The sequence below is a fragment of the Manacus candei genome, unplaced genomic scaffold, assembly GCF_025592945.1.
Source record: "Manacus candei isolate 608988 ecotype Guabito, Panama unplaced genomic scaffold, ASM2559294v1 h1tg000016l, whole genome shotgun sequence".
Lineage (NCBI taxonomy): Eukaryota > Metazoa > Chordata > Aves > Passeriformes > Pipridae > Manacus > Manacus candei.
In genome coordinates this window covers 10,063,131-10,074,906 of record NW_026138064.1, presented here as the reverse complement: position 1 = coordinate 10,074,906, position 11,776 = coordinate 10,063,131, and positions in this window count along the sequence as shown.

Below are 11,776 nucleotides of genomic sequence, written 5' to 3'. Positions count from 1 at the left end.
ACCCCAAATCTTCTCCCTGAAGCACAGCTCAGCTCTCAGAACCTGCTGCCCTGCATAGACAGATTTTGGCAATCTCTCATGTGAAAGGACAGAAAAATAAGAAATAAACCCCCTCTTGGAATCAGTGAGACAATTAATCACAAAACACTGTCTGGTTCTGTGGGGTCATGTGTTCTCCCATCACCACCCCTTCCCCCCTTGTAAAGAAAATTAATTAAGAGATGACAGAGACTTCAGATTAAGCCAAGTCAAGCAAAGATGATATGGTCTCTGATTTAAAGCTTGACTTGTTTACAGGAAACATTAAGAATGAAGAAGAAGAAAGAAGAGGAAAAAAGAAAAAAATAGATTAAGAAATCAATTCTATGTAACATCAGTGGCAGCCACCTACCAAAAACTCTGTCCTGTACCACTTAATTAAAATTAAGGAACTGCCCCATCTTCTCCAGCTCCCCCAAATGCAGTGTTTGCAGATCCAAACAACCTTGAAATAAGGTCTCCACCACCAGAGACAGGCCAAGACAACTTTCCTTTTCTGAGAGCATAGAAGTTGCTGGTGCCCAAGAGCAACCTGTAAGTTGTGGGCACACCAAAGCAGCTGCAGCACCAGCTTCCCTGTGATGCCTAGGGACTCCAGATCCCTGTCAGGGAAAAACCAGGCTGAAGCAGAACAGAGACAAGATGACTTCATTTAACACTCAGTGTATGCAGATCATGTAACTGGAAACCAGCCTGCATCCAGAAACCAAAGAGCACAGTCCTGACTGCTGCTGACACACTTAACCTTTCACCTTTCTTTTCTAGTATCTGCTATCTCATCTATTCAGGTGAAGCTTTACACAGAATGGATTGCCCTGTATCTTTACAATTCTAGCATGACATGGCTGCACCTCTGGTTTGGTCTTCTCTTAGCTTAATGAGGAAAAATCTTAAACCAACAGAACTGAAGTAGGTCTGAGGGAACCTCAGGCATCCTAGCTCACCATCAAGTGCTCTTTTTCATTTAAGGTATCTACAAAGTAAGTTTGATCTATTTTGTGAATACTTCTCCAAATTAGCAACCTGTTGGTCTGAGGAACTTTTATTTTATTTTATTTTGAATGTTTCAAAGGCACAAATTCTCTTCCATATGATCAGCTGTATAGAAGACACAGTAAACTAAAATCTAAACTCAGTGCAGAACAGGCCAACAGGATCTGAAGTGCACCAGCAGTTTGGCTAGAGTAAGACTATGCCACTCTGCCCGTGAATGCTGTTCCAAGCCAGCTGCAAACAATGAAGGTGCTAATCTGCATGGATTTCAGAGCACACATCCTTTGTTAAAAGCAGGGCTCTGAGACTTGATGGCTTGTATCAGAGGGCAGTGTGACACTTCCAACCCCTACCTGCAATTAACTGCTCATTTACAGCCCCATTCTAGAGGTCATTACTTCCTGCTCTTGCATATAGGTTTCTCCTACCATCACCTTTCAACAAAACCTTTTCTGTTATCCTTTGTTACATTTGATTTTGCTCATGTTGTAGAATGGTGTAGCTGCCAAGTCACTAAGAGATTTGGACTTTGGCTTTTTATAATGGAAGGAGAAAATAAAAAGGCTGCATTTCTTTTTAAAGAGTCAAACTACAGAGGAGGGAGGAGAGATTTCATACAGTAAAATAACATCAGTGATTAGTGGAACCTCCTATTTCTTAATGCAGAAGCTGGGACCTACAAACAGATATTTGCAAAATATTGGCAAAAGAAGAAAAACTCTCCGAACACATTTCTTTTTCTTTATCCGGCACGAATACATAATAATACATTGGCTTGACACTTCCAAATGTCCAGAAAACACAAGACAGGCATTCTGACTCTTCATACCACAGTTGCACCTGACAGACCCAATAGATGTTGAGGCCTCTGAGGCAGATTGTGTGAAAGTGGTACAAAAGTGTCCTTCCTTTCCAAACAGCTTGTTGACCAAGAAACAATTAGTGCAATGAGGGATTCCTGCAAGCCTTAGGAAGAAAATGCAGGCCTGTGGAGCAGTCACACAACACATAACCAAGAGGGGCTTTTCATGCAGTGCTGTAGAAAACACAGCCACACCAGGCAAAGGCAAGGAGACAAGAATTCATTCCTGGACCTGTTCTGGTATCCAGCAGGGAGATCCACAGCTGAACCAACAACAAGAACATGACAGGAGATGGCAGGAGCCTTGCTCATCCACAGAGGCACTGTCTTGGCAGGAGCACATAGCTGAGCCTTTTCTGCTTTGGGTAGTTTTGCCTGTGCAAAGTCAAGCCAGGGAGGAATGTGAGAGTGATTCAATCTGCATTGTCGTGGTCTGGGCAGGAGGACAGCCCTTCCTGCTCAGTGTTGCACTTTATCAAGGCTGATCAAACAGGCTGTGTTGATTGAACAGGAGTGCCAGGGTGGCACATGGTGCTGTTTGTCCCTGGTGCTGCTAAGCTCTGCTCCATGTTTCAGGCAGATAAACCTACTGACAACAGTCCACAATGTCTCAGTCTTTTGGGACCTGGTCCTGTCACATCCTGGGCACCTTGTGCTCAGTGTAAGGTGAATTGTCCCTTGGAGTAAATCCACAGAAAACACATTGAGCTCAGTGACTGCAGTAACCTCCAGACTTTTTTGGGATCCTACGAGTCCCATCACTCTCCAAACAGACCCTTGGACACATAAAATATCTGCAAAATTCCAGAATGGCTTGCCATTACCCAAATAACGCCATATATTTCACCAAGGTGAGCATCTTCCTTTACCAGCTGCAAGGATGCCAGTCTCCTGGTGCAAAGGTATCCTAAATAAACACAAGCTGAAGGGATGAAACAAGACCTTCAGAGTTTTGTGCATTTTGAGTTCTGTTCTTTCTAGGCAGAAAAGAGTCAGAATGAACATTTTCTTAAAGTACTTATTAAGAACTGAGAAGTATTTTCCCTATAGATTCCACAAATCCCCTCCAAATAAGGACTTTGGGAATTTAGTGCCCTTCCTTCCACAGTTTCAGGAAAAAAACTTAATTGGGTGTTTCTCTGTAACTCACACTCCTATTCCCTTCTGTACTAGAAAGTGAAGGAAAATAGGGGGGGGGGGAAAGGAATTAAAAGTGCAAAGATTTATTTTAGGTTTTCCCCAAACTTGTATGTTCACATCAAAACATTAATTTTAAAAAGTTAGAGGAGAAAAAAGACATAAACCCCCTTGTCAGTAAATATATATACATTTACATATATATTTGTATTTTTTTTTTTCTCTGTAGGAAATTGCTTTGGGATAGCAATTACCTTTGTATTAGACACTTTTTATGTTTCCATTTAGAAAAGACAGGATAACGTGGAAGAGAAGGAAATTGGAGTACACAGGCACAGCGAAGACAGCCAAAGTAAAAAAATATTTAGAGCAAATTAAATATAGAAATCATGTGCCCAATAATCTTTGACCACTAGCATTTTAACTTTAAGACTATTCTATTCAAACAGAAATGCCTATGTACTTCTCTCAGCATCCTCATTTCCATTGTAAGTCCAAAGTCAATTAAGCTATTCAGGTCATGCTTTGATTTAGGTGATTTCTGCCTAGTGAAGAACAGAACTTCTGGCAAATGTTGCACACCTGGGGCAGGGAATAGGAAGAAATAAAGAAATCTCTCCACCTCTTACAGTAGCAGCCACAGTTTGAATGGATTCAGGAATATGACTAGAAACCACGTCCCTGGTAAGGACCATGAGTGACACACAGCACCAGTAGCAGGAAGAGGCAGGGAATTAGAGTCATAAAACACATGGTATTCATAAAGAAAAAAGGAGGGGGGTCTCCAACGTGACCTTATCAGCATCACTTTACTCCATCCAGCCTTTTCTCCTTAGCCCTGTTTGCTAAGTACAGAAACGCATCTGGTTGAAATAAGGCTATTATGTTTGTAAACATCTTTCCCTGGAAGAAAAAAAAACCACAAGTTTTTTGTTTATTTGTTTATTTTTGATGGGGGAAGAATGGAAAGCATAGGGAAAGTAGAATGAAAGATAAGCAAGCATTTGTGTCTTGCCTTCAAGCCTCCTCTTATTTGACTGAGCTTTTTCCAATCCCTTTCAGCATCAGTCACATTTATCAGTTTATTCAGCTGTATCTAAAAATCCTCAGAAAGAGTAAGGAGAGTGAGGAAGTCAATTCTTAGAAAAGCTAAGAATTCAAAAAGCTGAAGTTGTTGCCAGGAAAAGAATGTAAAGGGAAAACTAACTATGACAGAAAATGCAGAAATGCAGGTAGAAAAGAGGACAAACCATCGAAAGGTCTTGAGTGATTTATTACATCCTCTTTCTTCATCACAAGGACCAAAAAGCTCAGCAGAGTCAGTAGGTCTGACTGACTGGAAGTGTGTGGAAGGAGGGCTGAGCACGGTGGTGGGGAGGGTAAACGAGTCCTGTGTACCATCATGGACTGCTGAAAAATTGGAGTTATGCCCTCAAGAGAACTCTGTTTTTTTCTGGGGATAAAGCCAGGAATGAGAGGGGCAACTCAACAGAACATCTCTCCGAGACTGAGGTTACTTTGGAAGAATTTACAGTACAGGTTGACAAGATTAACAGAAACAAGTCAACAAAGCAGAAAGCATTCACCAAGCATTCCAAACGATGAAACAGCTGAATTATGACCAGCATATGTAACCTCTCACTTCAAACACCTTTGGTACTGGAGGACTGAGGATTGACTTTTTTTATTATTTTCTTTTTTTTTTTCAAGATTACAGGAATCCACAGGCCTGTTAGTCTAACAATACCAAAATGCAGAGACTACAATAAAGCACAGAGCCAGAAGGCACCTGGATAAATAAAGTCTGATCGCGAAGTATTAGCATAACTTCTCTAAAGAGCAGCCCCTTCTTACAAGCCTCTTGCAGGTCTTTGAAGTGAGGAACAAACATTTGTACAATGGTCTTACACGCGATACTGTCTACTTGGATTTGTTACAGCTTCTGACAAATCCATTCACCTGAGACCTCCAAGGACACCAAGCAATAACGGCACAGCTGGGATAGTCTTGACAGATATGGATAGTTCAAAAAAAGGAAACAGAAGATCTGGGATAGTGGTCAATTCCGGAAAAGGTTATCCACTCACAGCTGTGCTCTGTTACCCATCTTCTTCCACATGTTCATAAGTGACTTGGGAAAAGGGAGTTGAGCGAGGACATAGTGTTTTCTACAAAGTTTCTTGAGTCAGTAAGAAAAGCAGTGAAGAATTACAGGGAGGCCTGGATGCAATGATAGGTAGTTTTATGAAAATGTCGGCTCAGTGCTTGGGAGCAGCCAAAAAAGCAAACCAAGGGTTCAGAACTGCAAGGAAAAAAATGCAAAGCTTAACAGATGGCTTTGCTCTGCCACTGTGTAAATCTGTGTTTTGTCCATACCTTGATGCTATGTGCATTCTGTAGTTGTGTTTCAACTTTGCTGGCTGCAACTGCAGTACTACCCTGCTGAACAGGCCTGCTGGAAATGTGGGTGTACAAGAAAATTCCCATTAAAAAGGTGAAGCAGTAACAACTACCTAGTGATGTATGCAGGACACGTAGAACCAGAAGTGTTTCAATAATATTTGTTGATTCTTTGTTGTCAGAAACACAAACAAAACAAAAGTAACCTTTTTCTGTTTTTTCTTTTTGTTTCCAAATAGAAAATTAGGAGAGAGAAAAGGAAAATAATAATGATTTTGAGAAAACTTTAAATACTTTAAATAAATTTGTCCAATGGAAAAATCCTTTTTTCCAGATGGTTCTTTTTCAATATCAACAGCTCTGTGCATTCTGAACATAACTGCAAATGCTGTAGAATCAGTTTTCTGGAGAGATATTGGAAAACCTTCCCAGAGGCAGAAACAAGCCAAGCAAAGCAAATCACATTTGTCATCAACTTTCAGATATGTAATCCCAATCAGAATCTTGAGACATGGTTGCAATGTAATTAATACAATTTCACAGTAATTGAAGAAAGACTCCTTCTGACATATTAGTCTGTGGAATATCTCCCAAGGAGAAAGAGTGTGAACTTCACTGCTTCCACTGCATTTAAAAATGGATTTAGGAAGTATTGTAAAACATAAGAGTTGTCCATCATTGTGTGACCTTGTGGAGATGACCTCAGGAACATTAAGATTTGGGATTTGGAAGCCACTTTCGATAACAGTTTATAGCCAAAATGTCAGTGGTCAAACACCTGTCTTGTATTCTAGATACTGGAAGGAAAGAAATCTAGGAGGGAATCTGCAGGATATTATTTTAAAAAATATCTTAACTACTATTATTGGCTAAAAATTGAAAGTATTCTTTAATATATCTAATGGCATATTGTTAAAAAGACTGACAATAAAAAAGTAGTTCACTTTTTAAGAAGATTACACACGTGACAAACCTGTATCCTTCGGTGGAGGGTCTATTCTGCTTTAAATTCTGTATACACTTCCTCAGAAGGCATAAGTCTGGATGGGTGTCAAAGATCATGTGAGATCTCGTGCACAAAGTTGTGGTTCCGTGGTTAGTTTAATTTTCTCTTTCCTTCTCAGCCATCACAAGCCTAATTCCAAATGGGTTTTAGGTACCTGGCTATCACGTTTACTTATGGGCTTGTGCTTTAAAATTGATTTAAACCCACTCCCAGGTGGACCAAGCACAGGCTTTGTCAATGCCTCCTCCCACGCTCTCTTCCTCTTTAAAGGATCACCTGGATTTCTTCCTCTCCCTACTTTCACAACCTCAGCTGACAAAGCTTTGACTGTTAAGTTTGTGGCTGCCTTTGTATCCAAGGACTTTTGCAATCAGTGTGGGGAAGAAACAACTCCATGCCATTTCATTATGTGAAGACACAGTGTCCAGGATGATTGTATTGTGATGAGGTTGCTCTTGATTTCAGAAGCATGAAGGAAGCTTCACCCTCTGGTAAAAGGCAACAGTAAATAGTGCCTGATTCCACCCCAAAACAAAGAATACCAATTTTATAGCAACTCAGCCTCAAGCTGAATTTCCAAAGGTTAAAGACTGTAAGCTCCAGTCTACCCTTTGCCTTTCTCCATGCAGCACAGATGGGCTGCCCTAGCATTGCTTCAGAAGGTGTAGGCCCTTCACAGCCTGCACAGAACCAGTTTCTTCAAAAAGAAAGTTTAGAGAAAAAAAAAGTTTTTGTAAAGGTTGTTGGTTTTTTCTCCGGAAGTGAAGTGACTAAAGCAAGAGGCATCTTGGGCATATTCACCACTCTCCTTCAGACATGGGAGGCTGATGGAAACTTTGTGTCAGTTACCGCATCTCGCAGCAGATGCTGTGCCAAGCCATTTATAAATGCCAGCATTCTCATCCCTGCTTTAATTGTTTGTTTGTCTCTCTTTTTCTTTTTTTTTTCCAAACCACTCACCAGCAGGGCTTTTCCTTGTCCTCTCCTTGCTGGTTGTAGTGAGCTCCATTGTGGCTGAGCTGAGCAGGAGGAAACACCCCCTGGCCTCTGTCCTGGCACCAGACTTGGCTTGCCAGACCAGCAGATCCACATACATACCTTCCTCTCAGCATACATTGAACTAAAATGTATTTTCTTGAGCTCGTATTGAATGTGGAACTGCTTCAAGAAACAGAACACATGCAAACCCTCATACTTTTCACCTGCTCTCCACAAAATATGGTCACTTTTGTCTTACAAAGTAAACCAAATTTGGGGTTTATTCCATACTTCAGTTTTAGTGGAAAGACAGCATCACACCAAGGACAGCACTCCCATCACAAAAGCACTCTGAAGCCAGAGGAGGGACATTGCAACACCAGTTATCTCCTTTGACATGCACAGGAAATACAGTTTATCTCAAGAAGCGCTGGACTCTGTCAGCACTTGACATGAGGAGCCAGAGAAAAAACACCAGGGAACAATCTCCACCTGGGTCAAGTCCTGGGAGGCCCAGAAGCCTTGTGGGTGAGGCAAGACATGGTCTCTTTCCTTCCATATGCACAAAGTACCTCCCCCTGGAGAACTCTAAGGTATTGCTTGTGCAGGTGTCCTGGCAGAGACAGACTGGATGCTTCAGGGAAGGTACCACAGCTGATAGAGGGATGCTGAAACATCAGTGTTTGCAAGCCTGGGACAGAGAAGTGTCACTACTCTGCTGAAGAGGGAGGAGACTGCTGAAAATAGACACAGATCCTCACCAAGAAATCATTGTGGGAGTTGGTATCTGATTGAAAGGAAGGGCTGTGGTTTCTTGAAAGGGGAATAAAACACCTCCCCACATGGCTATGGGGTGTTAAGAAGAAGGACTAACAGCTGCTGTGCCCATGGAATGGACTGAGTAAAGTGGCTCATAGAGAATGCGCCCTCTGAAATCATTCCTATCAAGGACAACTTATCAAGAGGATAAGAAATTTATCCATGAATAACAGGATGTGCCCTGAGAATCAAATCTGAAGTAAACAGTAGATAAGATATTAAACCTTTTTCTCCAAAGTCCTTGCTATGCAGATTTTTCTCTCTCCTCTGTCTCTTAGGTGCTCTGCAAGTTCAGTTCAAAAGCTACATTGCCCTGTGAGTTTAGATGGTGCCTGATCTAATGCCAGGGGGAGAGGTCAGGGCTCTGACACGTCTGCTTCTACTGTTCAGATATGCCACTGGTTCACAAGGCAGCAAATTTGCCTGTGATGCTGCAGGCAAGACTAGATCTGGAGGCCAGTCTCTTGTTTAAAGGGGAGATTAAAAGAATGTTTCTACTTCTTATTACTGCTGTAGTAGTGGTCCATTACCAAGGCTTCCCTCAAGATACCAGTAGGTATCAGATAGTCCCTTGTTTGGTTTCTAAACCAGTGCCTTAATGTCTACTGCGGTCTGGAAGCAGCACAAATAATCCAATCCTGGCTTGGAAGGAAGAGAAAACTTGCGTGCAACACTGAATGAAGGTCCCAGAGAAGCAGTGACCAGTGATTCACTTTGAGTAATGCTGACTCACTCCAAGGTACTTTCCATGCACACACGCACACGCTGAGAGAGTAAGCGAGAATAAATGCCTGATCTCAGGAAAGATCAAACTAAATATTGTTATAACCTTTTACTTTACCCAGAGAGAAAAATCAGTCTCCTTTTTTATGGAGGGCGACTCTTTGGCAGAGCAGCCAAAACCAAGTTGTTTTTATTTTTACAGGAGTTTCAAGTCCACAGATAACTGCTAAAGACAAGTTTTTAGGGTGTGTGGGGCAGGCCACAAAATTGCAAATGCTTAAAGCTTGGAGTATATAAACAAAGGCTTGTAAATGCTGCAGAGTCTCAGCGTGTACATCTGTTTTGGGGAATGGGGCAAAGCTGAGTGCAATGGCAATGGCTGCCAGTGGCATTTGCAAACTTTCAGGAATACTGGAGGTACCTTGCTTGTGGAACTGAAGCCTCCAGACCACTTCCATTCTCACTGCCCTACAGAAATTGTCCTCAGTGCAACCTTCCCCAATCTATAAGGTGTATATACTAGGCTGAAGGAACAATAAGACATTTCCCAGGACCGGTGGTACTTCTGCTTCTTCTCCCTACTGTCTAGATCTGCCCTAGCAAAGGCTCTGCTTAGCTCCACTCTTCTGTTACTCATTCGTATCTGCTACAGCCTTGCCACAGTCAGTTTCTACTTTTTTTTCTTCAATCCTCTGCAATTTCTCACACACAGACACACACAGAGACACATACACACACTGATGTTTGGGTACACATCCCATAGTCACAGCAGTGATACCATTTTCTGTGCTGCATGAAGTCCTACTCTCCCACGACACAGCACTTCTGGGCCTGGAAGACAACTCGCTAGACTTATGGGATCTCCATGCTGCTCCTGAACAGGTCTGAGCACTCGCTCCCTGTACCATCATTGCCAAAGCCAACAGGAAGTGATATGACACTCCCTTAGGCTCCCTGTCAGGATCAGGTTGCAGACATCGAGTGCCACTGCTTTGTGGAATATCCTCACAGATGCTTTCATGGTTTTGGGGTGTGGTGGGGGTTGGTGAAGTGGTGTTGCCTCTCTTTTCTGTGTTTCATTAACCCCAAGTTAATTTGTTGTGAATTAAAAGCCTAAGAAAGCAGCAGCACTGCCTCAGAGTTCCCCAATATGGGCACTGAGCTGTGCTGAGTTGGTTTCAGGAGGTGGAATAGAGCAGGAGGCATGGTTTATGGCCAGGAAGAAAACAGCCAGCTTTTAGGAAACAGCCATGAAACCAAGCATTCCTTGCAGGGCTGATTTAAAAAGCAGATTTTCCCACAGTGCCCTTCCCTGCAATAAGACCTTCCCTACATCCACAGGCAAGAGATGTAACTGGTCAGAGATATACACCAGCCTGTGTACCTGCAGGGAAGTAGAGTAAATCCCAGCAGCCCTTAATTACCCCCACCAGCCAAGAGGCTGCCTGGAGTTAAGCATAGGTACTGCCTGCCAAGGGGAAGGATGTGGAATACCTGCTTCAATGTGGGAGCCAACAGGCTCTTCATAAGTTTTATCAAATAGAAATAAATGATGCCAATAATAATAATAAGGAGTGAGTCCAGATTGTTAATACCAAAACAGATCCAAACTGCTGATACACAAAAACTGCCCCGCTCCCCTCCCTTTCCCTGATTTTGTTGTGAAACTTCTTCACTGCCACGTGTTATTAGATGGAAAGCTTTCCACCTCTAGTTCCTCATAGCATTCAAAATGTGATTTTTTTTTCCACTTTTCTAAACAAGGCTCAGTGCCAGCACTCTTGCACTGTGAAAGGGAAACTGAGGCAGGGGGATTACAGAGGGCTGAGTGCTGGAGCTGTGGGGCTGTGCTGACCCCACCCATCTCAGCACGAATTGTCATAGGCTGACCGTCACCACCTCAGGGATTTTAGGCTGTCAGCAGTAGGATCACCCCCGACAGTAGCCAAACTGATGTGCAGCACAGCCTGGAGGTGAGGCTGGGTCACTCAGACCTTTGCTTGCCCATGCTCCAGACAAGCTGTTCCCAGTACCACTCCAAGGTCTGCCCAAACCTGTGCACACCAGCCAGTTGCTGTTACAGAAGTAAAAGGTAGTTTTGGCCCAGATGCCTGTTAATCAACAGAGACAGGGAAGAGGGGTGTGTTTGAATTTCAGAGGTGCAAACCCACTTTGCAGAGCCAGAGGCAGAGGAGGGGAGTTTATTCACCGGTATCACTGGTGCTACAGTGTCCTGAGTCATCCTGCTTCCCAGTCCAGCTCCCTCCTCAGCAAACGTAGCCTCTGCAACTCACTAGCAGCCAGCAAAACCAGCAGGACCTCCTCAGGGTGGTGAAGTCTCCCCTTGATGATGCACTGACACTCCTGGCTGCAGCCTGGAGGGAGAGAGGGGGAAATGGGTGGCTGTATCTGTCTCTTGAGCACTGATGGTGCTGGCTGACCAGGGTGTTCCTCATCCTCAGCGGGTTCAGCAGAATTCATACTCCAGTGAGAGATTTTGTCTTTAGCAAGGCAAAGATTTTGTTAAGGATTTTGCAGAGACCCTTTTTGTATAGAACATGCTGTGCCTGACGTCCCTGCAGTTTATTTGGCTCAGAAGACACCTTCTGTGCTGGACTGTGCTTCTCCTCCCACTCCCTCCATGCCTCTGCCCTTTTCTATAAAGAAAAACAGCGGTTCAACCAGTCACCCTCCAGAGAAGTGATAAAGTCTCTTGTAGGATAGCAAGGGATGAGGGGGAAAGTGTTCATGATCACATCTGACAATGTGGCAGGACTGAGCAGCTCCACTCATCCGGAATGCCTGAAGGATGGCATCCT